Genomic DNA, 13,305 nt, shown 5'->3' on the forward strand with positions numbered 1-13,305 from the left:
GAGATTTTTAAAACGTTGCAGCTGTTCCAGAGATCTCTGTTTCAGGGCACTCGTGGCAACAAAGAGTAAACAGGACCCGCTGGATGTTGCATTGTTCCTATCGCAGTTACTCGCTCTCCTGGTAGAGAAATGGATAGTAAACGTCTGACCGACAAGAGGTAGTAGCAGGCTTAGAATCTGCAAATACCCCCCACCAGTCTATATTCTTCTATTTTAAATGTAAAGCCTCAAAATTTTCGATCTTATTTATTTTCAAGGGGACTAAATATTTAATGTAAAGTAATAAATATGGAAAGGAAATAAAATCAGTCTGACACCACGGCAAAATACTGAAACAACTTCTATTGCTCAAATATTAGCAGCCCATTCACATTCTGGGTTTCATAATTATCCAGAGTGCAAGTCTTTTGTCGCCCCTTCTAAGCGTCTGTTTCTATGCTACGGCGATACAAAATCTCGATTTATACCGCGTCATTTATAATATCTGCTGCAGCTCAACGTTTCCATTCTGCTGCTGATATTTTGTTCAGGAGCAAACTACACTTCTTGAAATGACAGGACACTGAGTTCGTGCAAAAGATAAAGTACTGGACTCGCGCTGGGAGAGGGTGGCGGATGGGGGGGGGGGAGTTTCATATCCCCGTCCAAGAATTCAATTTATGTTTCCCGTTATTTCTGTAAACCGTTCATTTCTTTCCAGTTTGTTTTAATCTTTGTGTTGACCAACTAGGATCACGTAACAGCTTCACTTCCTCTTCTTCCTTTGTCATTGTTTCCTCTTTGTCCAGTACGCCTTCATCTTATCTCCTAGTTGTCTTTTCGTTTCTTCTATCTATGTTGTTACCGACTTCTTATTTCTTCTACCTTGAAAGCCTTCTAAATTTAGAATTTTAATCTTGAAGAGACTTCTCTCTGTTATACTCGAGTCTTTGATGTTGTTTCTGTGTACCTCTTATTTCTGTAATCCATGCTATTGTCGATTTCTTTTTTGAATGAATGAGTGAATATTTGTTTCGTTGTCTGTTCTCATACATTCGATGGAGTTTTCCAAAGAAATTCAGTATTCACTTTTTGTTACTTCTGGTATTTTCCATGTGTTTTCAGGAATAAATGAATATTTGTTTCGTTGTTCTGTTCTCGTTCATCCGGTGGAGTTGTCGAAAGAAATTCAATCTTCACTTTTTCTTTGCTTCTGGTATTTTCTCTGTGTTTACGTAGAACTTTTCTTTACTTATCAGTTTCCAACCATCTGTTGTTTGTATTTCACCCATTATTTTTCTAGTAATCCATCTTTCAAGTACCTCTACACTGTCCAGCTTATAATTCATCTGTAAGCATTCACACGCGTAGTACTACCACTGTAGTACAGTGTTATAGTTTTGTTGTAGATGTACGTTACTTGTTGCAGATTTTTGTTGTTGAAGTAATGTCCGTCCCATTTTATTAGCTATTACATCTGTTGCAATTTTTCTAACTGCTTCTGATGTATAGTTTCTCCAGGATATTTAAATTTACTAACTCACTCTATTTTACCTAATTGTGTTGCCATGTATTTTGGTGCATTTTTATGTTTATCATGATTATGTTTTTTCAGCTGGAAGTCTGAGACCGATTCTTTTCGCTGTGTTTTTCAGAAGATTTATTTGAGCAACTGCTTTTGTCCGATTTTCTGAAACTGTTCCAAAATCATCTGCAAAAGCAAGTCAGCTCCCCTTAAATCCGTTTAAATTTCTTCCCAAGATTATGGGTTTCATTTTGTGACTTTTTTAGTTTCAAGTGCCAGATCCTTACAGTTCTTTTCTGAAACTCCACACACCACTAAAAATCAAGAAATAATTTGAGAGAGTATAAAAGTTAATCGTATTAATTAGAATAAAATGAAACCTTCTGCCCAGTAAAGTCATTATTAGGCGAAACTGAAAGGATTAATTTTCTCTATCTCGATAAAAATGAAGAGTAGGATCCTCAACTGAAAAATCTGTAATATGCAGAAATGGTTCCTCATGTAATAGACTCTGAAATTGCTTCAAAAATTTACAAAAACTTTATTGCTAGAATAGGAGCTCTCATTGATTTTGCGCTAACTTACTAAAGAGTTCATAAACGTTTCGAATATCAACAAAAAGTTCGGAATATGAAGGGTGCATTGATACAATTAAAGTACAAAATTTCTCGAAGTTTTCCTCGCGGATTTTCATCTGTCTGGCGTAAACCCGGAATAGAATTATTTCTTCTTCCGCTATTTCGGCTGATAACCTTAAATTCTGCCAGAGACTGACCTTGAAGATGGTTGTAAGGTTATCAGGCGAAATATTGGAAGAAGAAATAATACTATCCCAGATCCACGACCGAAAAATGACGGAATAAACTACGGGATGTTTCTTTATTCCAGTTTTTGTTAATAAATACTGCCAGTGCAGAGGCTGTCTGCCCGAACGATACAGACAAGTAATAAGGTTTGTGGAAACCAGCTGCAATCTTTGCGTTGACATCATTTATGAACATCGGCTGAGTCACGTCGAGGTGTATGTGAAGGGCATAGAAGCCGTGTATCTGCCCCTGAGGTTACTTTAACGTTTAGCGACAAATGCTTTTGGATACAACAAACATACGGCGGTGTACACTTGAAAATGAAACCGTGAATATCAAAATTAGATAAGTTCTAAGAAAGGTGTAACTAAACAATCTATCGTAGGCAAATAAATTTATGCATATTTTAAAGTGTGCATTGGACTGAAACTAGAGGACGCCATTTCACCTTTGTTGCTAATCTCATGGGCGGTTAAACTGTCCGCGCCGAAACAGCTGTTTGTACCGACTTAACAAGTAGCAGTCTTGGTTGTTCAGAAATGGTTCAAATGGCTCTGAGCATTATGGGACTTAACTTCTGAGGTCATCAGTCCCCTAGAACTTCTTAAACCTAACTAACCTAAGGACATCACACACATCTATGCCCGAGGCAGGATTCGAACTTGCGACCGTAGCGGTCGCGCGGTTCTAGACTGTAGCGCCTAGAACCGGTATAAGGCGGCCGGTATAAGGCGGAGGATGTTCGTAACGTACCGCTGTGACATCACAGGTTCTTCAGCCACTACCAGCCGTGACGTGAAATCACACCCGATGGCTCCCTAAACTTTGACGCCATTAGTAACATCACTGTGCCCCTCCAAAAATTGGAAGAAAGCCATATTCGCCGGCGACGGCCGTGGGGAGTAGTACAGAATTTCTGTTCATGGGTGAACGTAGTGCGACGACGTCTATCAGTTGCCCATGCTCCCCGGCACGGTACCAGTCCTAATGCAGCCGTTTGTGTTGTGGTCGCAACAGCAGCCTACGCATAGGATGATAGTTCCCTAGTCCGACTGCTCCTCCGACCAATGATGTGAGAGGACAGAATGTTGCAGGGGGTCCATCACTTGTCCACGGATGACAGACGGAGGTGTGAAAAAGTTGCGATGTGCTTGGTGTACAGTGCCTCGTGTTACAAGGAGAAACCTGGTCAAACACCCGAACTCGACTGCAGCACACCATGGCGACCTATCTAGGCAGCGGTTTGTGGTTGTTGCTTGCGCTGGTCGCTGTCTCACGATTGTGTTGCACCTTCAAAGGATACTGAGAACTTTCATGGCCACAAACCCGAGCGAGGTTTTTTATCAACCCAAGGATGATAAGGGGGTGCTGACGAGCTCGATCAGTGCTACTATGGCAGGGAGCCGGAGCGTCCTGCGAGTTAGTCAACCGTAGATGTGCTTTTCTCCGTTACGGGTATGGTGTTACTGAGGCCTATGCCACGTACAGCCTCGCCAGAAATTAGGTCCCACAACCTCGTGAGCTTCTTTAAGCGGTTGCGTTACTTAACACAACACCTCTTTAACTCTGCTGCGAGTTACGGCTCACAGAGACATACGCACACACTTACAGAACACACAGAGACACAGGAGCGTCGCAGAGACCTAGAGAGCATCCCAGACTGCCCCAGGGAGCTACAACACCAAGAAGAATGGCAGATCCCAACAATGCGGATACTGTGAAGTGGTCCAAATCTCTTCAGAATTTAGTGGAACAGAACTTTTCTTGCTAGTGAGAAACAAGGAGATTCTAAAGTGCTTTTAAAGTGATTCTTGACATCCACGGCCTTCTGCTGTTGTGCTGAAGGCTGTTTGGCATTTATGTTACAAAATTGACCCAGACAGCCTATTTTTATATTATAGTAAAGTGTAGACGGATCTGTGGCATAATCTCTCAGTACAGAAGTTGCAAGTTATGGCAATAATTTCCTAAGAAAAACTTTCCACAGTGTGTACTATAAAAGTTATTTTTCCTTCAACTGATTAAATTTTTCCATTACATTAATACTAATAAATGTGATGTGTCATGATCACATCATCAGTGGCACGGCAGTAGTTTATGAGCCTTGATCTCCGCAGAAGAAACTGTCCATTATTTACTGTTTAATGCTTCACTTAAATTCTGAATTTCAGTTTTCCGTATTCGTTCCACTCCATCGTTGCCTAGTTGATACAGCAACAGGTTTTCAATATAATTGTCCATATGCCCCTTCTGACATCTTCCTCGCACTGTAGATTTGGTCTCTGATTCTTAACTCCAATTTTCCTTGGTTCCTTTGGTACACCTTCCTCGCGCCCTAGAGTGGGTATTCCAAATCTCCTGATTCCCTCAGGCACTTCGTTGAATATCTTCTTAATCATTTTGTCATTACCGCTCAGTACGTATGCTGCCCATACCAGCCATTTGATCTTAATGTAAATGACAATGACTGTTTCATTACAAAGATTATATAATTCATAGTTGAATCTCCTCCTCCAGACACCATATTCTTGCACTGGGCCAAGGGTCTTTCTTCCACATATGCCAAGTTGCTGTTCACTAAATTCCGTTAACGTCCAGATTTCAACACCTTATGTTAACAACGAGCTCTTAAAGACCTAACAAGTCATAATTTTAATTTTTATGTACAAGGGTGAGTCAAATGAAAACCTTAAATATTTTTAAAATATTTTTTGTTGTGCAGAAGTAGTACAAAGCTGTATCACCTTTCAACATCACAGTGGTCCCTCTATAATGCTCCAAAATGACGCCTATTTCGTCCCAAAAGAGAGTCAGCATAACCTTCCCTGCTGATAGTTCTGTTCGAAATTTCTTTGGTTTTGGTGATGAGGAATAGCGCCATTCCTTGATCGCTCTCTCCGTTTCCGGTTGGTAGACGTGAACCCAGGTTTCGTCCCCAGTAACGATTCTTGCAAGGAAGCCATCACCTTCTCGTTCAAAGCGCCGAAGAAGTTCTTCAAAATCATCAACACGTCATTCTCTCATTTCAGGAGTCAGCTGTCGTGGCACCCATCTTGCAGACACTTTGTGAAACTGGAGCACATCATGCACGATGTGGTGTGCTGACCCATGAGTAGTCTGTAAACACGCTGCAATGTCATTCAGTGTCACTCTGTGGTTTTCCTTCACTGTGGCTTCAACTGCTGCAGGGTTCTGTGGAGTCACAACTTGTTGTGCCTGACCTGGACGAGGAGCATCTTCCACTGAAGTCACACCATTTACGCCGGCCGCGGTGACCGTGCGGTTCCAGGCGCTGCAGTCCGGAACCGCGGGACTGCTACGGTCGCAGGTTCGAATCCTGCCTCGGGCATGGATGTGTGTGATGTTCTTTGGTTAGTTAGGTTTAAGTAGTTCTCAGTTCTAGGGGACTGATGACCTAAGGTGTTAAGTCCCATAGTGCTCAGAGCCATTTGAATCATTTTAGTGACACCATTTGCGAACTTCCTACTCCATTAGTAGACTTGCTGCTGTGACAAACATGCATCACCGTCGATGAATTTCAATAGTTTTCACAACCTTCACTACACAAAATCCGAATAACAGAACACTGTTCTTCCCTGGTGCAAGTCGCAAGTGGGGCGGCCATCTTTATACCCATACTGCGACGGTATGTGTACATCTGCACTATGCTGCCACCTACAGGGCATTCTGGACGCTGTTTGTAGCACGCTTGCCAACTTACAGGATAGCGGTGCGAAATTTCGATTTGTTATTACAAATTTAAGGTTCTCATTTGACTCACCCTCGTATAATAACCCACTTATTAGGGCAAGATCTAAGCTTGCAATCTCTCCCCTACGTTAGCTAGAACTAACATGGCCAGGCACGTGATATCAAAACTTGTGACAAAGAAAAACCTATCCAAAAACACACAAAATGTTCAAAATCGTTTTCATTACGCGTCCACTTCCTCATACACTTCACACAACAGCCAAGAAGCATTTTACTGAGCACCAACTACAGTGAACCGTGTCTACCGCACTTGGCGTGAAATGTCCAAGTCCTCGCTCCACAAAGAGAAACACCTTTAAATACAAACAAAATTTCTTCAAAGTTATTCCACATGACTCTGAGCTCGGCTAAACACTTAATATAGCGGTTAATTCAATTTTATCTCAAATAATAGTGAAGTTCATTGCCCGTTACAATCATGTGCTGCGGTGTGGTATGTTGAACAATACCACAGTACAAAGAAAACTGCGAAAATACGAAAATTTACCCCGAATCGCTACTTTGACAAAGTTTCCACACGTTTAATGTACATTTGAAGTCGGTAAGTAAATTAGGAATTCACGAAGATTACAAAGAAAAAAAAAGTTGTTCGCGTCAAACACATGTACAACTACTACACAATGAAAATATTGTTAATTTTGATAAATATCCCCACATAACCGTATATCAGAATTGAGCCATGCACGGCTCATCTTCATGCCATTTATTGTTCGTTATCTCCTATTACTGTACTGCAGCCTCGTTTTCGTATTCCATTTACTGGCGTCACTAACTTCCTGCCTGATTTGCCCGTGAGCGGCAGCAGCAGCGCGTATCGTTAAGTGCACTGTCGTACCATCTCTGGAGCGACAGATAGTATTTCCGGGTCGTCGTGTGTCTGGCAGTCAGTTGGAGACGTAACAACAGTGCAGTGGGGACGCAGCAGCAGTGAAGCCTGGGACGGAGCGCCGGTGAGGCGCCGACAGCCACGGCTCGCCGAGCGACACGACTGTTGGTTGGTCGTTCGGTTGGTCGTCTTTCCGGCCAACGTGTATTTGGTCCTTTCAACGTTTCCGGGCCTGGGTAGTTGGCGTGGAGCAGCGAGGAAGTATCCGTGGCTCGTGTCTGCCCGGGGCCTGGCAGCGTCCAAGCGCGGTCGGAGTGTGAAGGGCTGCTCCCATTGCTACGAGGTCCGTGGCTCAACGATCCCGGACACGAAGGTTGAGTCTACTTAATCTACCAGCCAGCCCCAACTGGTCACATTGTGTCGTTTGAATTAGTTATCCTGTCGCTTGGTCCCTTGACTGTCTGTCGGTTGGGTTGTCGTCGGATCGACAATGGTTGGGCCGACTACCTGTCTCACCTAAGCGAGTGCATTTCCATCTTACTGTTAGCTATGACCACTATATCGTCAGCAAATCTCAGGTTGGTGAGCCTTTTACCATTTATCCTTATTCCTCTGTTGTTCCAACTAATTTTGGACATAGCCATTTCGAGAACTGCTATAAATAACTTCGGTGATACAGGATCGCCCTGCTTTACTTCTTTTCCAATGGGAAATTCACACTTGTTTTTTCCTATGTTGATAGATGCTACAGACGTGTCATAATTGTTGCACAACATTTTTATGTTTTTTTTCCACTCATTGATCCACCAGTGCTTGTATAACTGCAGTGTGGCTGACAGAGTCAAAGGCTTTTTCGAAGTCAATGAAGGCTATGCATAGTGGCATTTCATACTCATTGGCTCGACTAATTACCTCACGCAGTGTGTTTATATGGTCAGTTTTACTGAAACCACTGCAGAATCCAGCTTGTTCTACGGGCTGTGCAGTTTCCACTACCATTTTAATACGATTTATCAGGACTTTAGTGAACACTTTATATATAACAGAAAGTAAGCTAATGGGGCGGTAGTTCTTCAGTTCGTGAATACTTCCCTTCTGATGTAGTAAGATTATGTTTGCTTTGTTCCAGCAAGTTGGGATCTACCATTCTGTATACACGAAGTAAAGTTTCTCTGTTTCTTCTCCTGTACGCTTCACTATGTCAATTGTCAGACCATCATGACCCCCTGCTTTGCCGTTCTGTATCTCGTTAATAGCTTTTCTTATTTCTTCGGGGAGGATTTCGGGGAGTTCATGACCTGCTTAAGGCTTTCCTAGTGGTTCACTTGTTCTTTCATATAATTTACTATAGAAATTCTTCACATGTCCACGCCCGGGTTTCCGGGTTCGATTCCCGGGGGGTCAGGGATTTTCTCTGCCTCGTGATGGCTGGGTGTTGTGTGCTGTCCTTAGGTTAGTTAGGTTTAAGTAGTTCTAAGTTCTAGGGAACTGATGACCATAGCTGTTAAGTCCCATAGTGCTCAGAGCCATTTGAACCATTTGAATCTTCACATGTTTTAGAATTTCTTCCTTTTCCGTTATGCGTCCATTATCAACGTTGCATGGGGGCTTAATAAAATGAAATGCAAATATTTTTGGTAGCTGTATGTCCGATTACGCAAGTCTCGTAAACGGCTGGCCCTGACTAGTATTATTACGCAATCTGACTGCTTAGAATGACAAAGAATGTAAGAAAATTTTCGTTAACACAATTAATTAATTAAGTCCCCAGCAACTATAAAACCTACGAAACCAACAAAGCACAAGTATAGCTGTTCTGTATGTGGTAGTATGACTCAACGCACATCTGGCACGGTTCTTCTTCAACAAAACAAGAATTTTTAAATACCAATTATACTGACGTGATAAAAGAAAATTAGAAATACTATAATTGCGTAAGGAAAGCAGAATTACACTCTAATACAAGAACACAAGCCAGATGCTTTGTTGACTGAACCTGTAATGAAGCATTATTCAGGACACACAAATAATAAGAAAATAAAGAACAGTAGTTAGTTACCTTAATTTATATTGACGAAAAGCACTCAGATCATTACAATATCTCCATTGGAACAACATCTGCTATCTCTCCCATCAAATAACTGCATAAACATGGAACAACACTCTCCACTACCGCATCTCACTCTGACTTCAGCTACAATCAGTGTCCACCACAACTTCTCGGCAAGAACTCTCGGCAAGAACTGCCTGCCACTACCTCTCAATGAGCACTGCCCGCCGCTACCTCTCAACACGCACTGCCAGTGGAGGCGGCGGAACAATACTCTCTCTGGCGCGATTTTTGGCGCTGTGGCTCAGTGTAGCCACCTTTCATATGCCCTTCCTCCACGGGCTAGAATTTGATGGTATTTTTGCCAGCATTGGTGGTGAAAATACCACCAAATTCGTCAAATAAAAAAAATACAGACAAAATAAAAGATAATATTAATACGTAAACTAGATAAAATTTTGGCTTTGCACTGACCTTACAATAGCCTAATATATAAAATACACTAAGCAATACAAATTCTTTCATACATGTGACTTTACATAATAGTTTACAGAAATATCATGTGGTTAAACAATTCAATCGATAACGTCATCAATGACGAATATGAGCAGGTAAGAGTCTTATAACTTTCACAAACAGTAATACACAAAAAATCAGTTAATATAAATATTCACAACAAGTAGTTCACAGTTCCAGCAGTAGCCCCCAGCATTGTTGAATAGGTGCTGACAGCAACAAGTGACATCATCTCAGTAGAAGCAGTCCATCAGTGGCACCCAGCATTGTGGAACAGGTGCAAACAGCAACAGGTGACATCATCTCAGTAGAATCAGTTCATCAGTGGCACCCAGCATTGTGGAACAGGTGCAAACGGCAACAAGTGACATCATCTCAGTAGAAGCAGTTCATCAGTGGCACCCAGCAATGTTGAACAGGTGCTTACAGCAACAAGTGACATCATCTCAGTAGAAGCAGTTCATCAGTGGCACCCAGCAATGTCGAGTAGGAGCATACTCCAACAGGTGACACCATTCCAGTAGAAGCAGTCCATCAGTGGCACCCAGCATTGTGGAACAGGTGCAGAATCCAACAGGTGACATCATTTTAGTAGCAGCAGTCCATCAATGGCACCCAGCTATGTTGAACAGGTGCTACAGCAACAAGTGACACCATTTCAGTAGAAGCAGTCCATCAGTGGCACCCAGCATTGTGGAACAGGTGCAGACAGCAAGAAGTAACATCATTTCAGTAGAAGCAGTCCATCAGTGGCACCCAGCAATGTCGAGTAGGAGCAGACTCCAACAGGTGACACCATTCCAGTAGAAGCAGTCCATCAGTGGCACCCAGCATTGTTGAGCAGGTGCAGACACCAAGAAGTGACTTCATTTCAGTAGAAGCAGTCCATCAGTGGCACCCAGGAATGTTGAGCAGGTGCAGACACCAAGAAGTGACTTCATTTCAGTAGAAGCAGTCCATCAGTGGCACCCAGGAATGTTGAGTAGGTGCAGACACCATCAAGTGACATTATGTCAGTAGAAGCAGTTCCATCAGTGGCACCCAGGAATGTTGAGCAGGTGCAGACACCAAGAAGTGACTTCATTTCAGTAGAAGCAGTTCCATCAGTGGCACCCAGCATTGTGGAGTAGATGCAGACCCCAACAAATGACATTAAACAACTATCACTGATTACACTGTTCCTAAGCACAAATTAAACATGTCCTAGTGGCACCAATCATGTAGAAACAGTACAAGTAACAGTCCATAATTTCATCCCTACTCAGACAGTTCAAGCATGAACAATAGTTTGAATACACTTACAAATGCTTTTACAATGCTTTTACACTAAACATACAAATCATAACAACACACAAATGATATCAGATAATTGTTATATTACAAGTACATAAACATCAGTAAACCTATAATATTTATGGGTGTCAGTGCAAGCCACTACAAACAAATAAAATAATATTTAGGAGATAGGTGGGTAGGATTAGGAAAGGAAAACACACAAAACACACTCACTCATCTTTCATCCACATCAAGTACTACTGTGTAATTGTATAGTGTTAACTGTCTGAATCCACTTCTGTCAAATTTCATGTTCATCATGTGTATCAAGTAGTAGTGACAGCAATGTATAACAGTCAATAATTGTTAAGTCAACGTCATAGTCATCATGTCAAGACCAATGTTTGCCTAGCCAGATCAAAATGTATGGTTGTTGAACAACTGTCAGTGTGCCAAGATATGCAATGCTTCCTCTCTCCAAAAAAAAGATACATACTGCTTAGTGATTTAACAAAGTGTGTGTAGACAATCTTCCTTCCATTTTAGTGTTCTAGTTTGCTATCTTCATCCTCCTTGTTCCATATAGACCAACAACAAAAAAAATATGCACCTCACTTACTTTACCTCTTATCCACCAAAGCCCCAATCAACTTCATATAATCTCAATACCTCAATAATACCTCTTCAATACGTCGACATATAAACCTTATTGCCAGTATCATTTACCTTACCTCTTGTCCACAAAAACTCCAATATTACCAATATCATTTCACTTCCATAACAACTCTTTCCTCAAGTCAGTTTCGTCGAACAAGTACAGATAAAATCCTAATGCAAACCTCCTCATCCCATACAATCCGAAGACACACTGTCAACACACAACCTCTGTGTAATCCATCTGACCAAAATCTTCTACTCATTATGAATTATAAACAAAGAATGCATACATGACCTCTAACAGACTTAGTTCGAATAACTCTCAGTAATTAAGTACGATTACGGAGTGTGAATGATGCTAATATTTCACAGTGTGTACACCACTTCAAGAATTATGGCAAACAGAAGCAAACATGTGGAGTATTTCTTGTGTCAAGTGTCACTTCCTATTTCAATTGCTCACGAAAAATGCAGTGTAATAACTGTGTTGGTATGTCATGTCGTTAGCTTCCTTCCTATTGGCATACATTTATACAGCTTTCATGAAACCTCCAGCTCATGTGACTTCTATGATGTTTCTTGTACTAATGTTGTTCGTCGAATTATTGCAGTTCATTTTCTTATGTTAAAATATAAAGCACTGAGCGTAAGCAAAACAAGCAATAGCGAGTAAATATACCAGTAGAGAACAGAATGTCAACAAGTGGATGCAGCACAATTTCTATAACGAGGCTCTGCCAAGCGAACAATCTGTAAATAGTACCATAGTGTAACCTAAACTCTATGTTCATACACAGTATAATAGCATTTCTATATACAAAATTAAAGAGTAGTTGTGACAACAAACAGAAATGTGTAAATGTGCAATCCATACGCATAGCAGTAAACATATATCTTACGTACTAAACAGGTCATCAGCATCGTATAACCGTAAGCAAATAAATGTTCATATGTAATCTAATAAATAAACATGAAGGCGCAAGCAATTAAATCACAAAGTATAACTTACATACCTAACCACATCAGCACAATTTATCAGGTGACAATTATGATTTAAATAAATAGGCACAGCAGGCACATAATTAAAAATGACATCAGTGAAAAAGCAGTGCAGCCAAGCGATGCATAATATACACAAGTTACAACTCAATTCATGGATAATCATTGTCAAAATCAGTTAACGTACGCAAGCACGTCGCTTCACAAGCAAATTCATAGAACATGTAATTAGCACAAAGTATGAATCACGTAATCGCGAGCAGCAAATTACGTCTAAAGTACGTACCTAAGTGGAAATATGTTACCTGAAAAATAAACTCAATTAATAGTTACCTTTTTTAGTTTATTACTTTCTTCTTCGAAATGACATTTTTCCTGAAATTTTCTCGATAGCAAGTCGTCTTAACGTCGGACACGCACAGAATTTACCTGAAGTTCTTAAATATTTTATAGAACCGTATCCTGAAAAATACTGAATGTTAATAACAGAATTCATCAAGTCACTATAGCTTTATACTGATTTTAATCGGAGAAATTAGACTGTATTTATTTACGGCTGTCAGTGCATTCGCACTGAGCGCTCGATCAGCTGTAGGCGCGTGACGTAGGAAGTGATTGTTTGCGGTCAACGACTGCCCTGTGCGGCGCGCAGACTTGACTGTTGCTTTGAGTGTGTGCCGCCGCCAAAACACAGCGCGGTGTCCTTGTACTCTCCCCATGTTTACATGTAGCTGTTAGTTTCTCACCAGTATGTCATTCTACAAAAATTTTTCAAAAGTATATCATTCCACAAAAATTTTAACGTTTGATATATGATGTATTCCTTTAGAGCGTCGAGATTTAAGAGTTTCTACTTCTACAGTGTTATCATGAATAATTTTGCGAATTCTATATGGACCGT

The sequence above is a fragment of the Schistocerca cancellata genome, chromosome 5 (assembly GCF_023864275.1).
Source record: "Schistocerca cancellata isolate TAMUIC-IGC-003103 chromosome 5, iqSchCanc2.1, whole genome shotgun sequence".
Classification (NCBI taxonomy): Eukaryota; Metazoa; Arthropoda; class Insecta; order Orthoptera; family Acrididae; genus Schistocerca; species Schistocerca cancellata.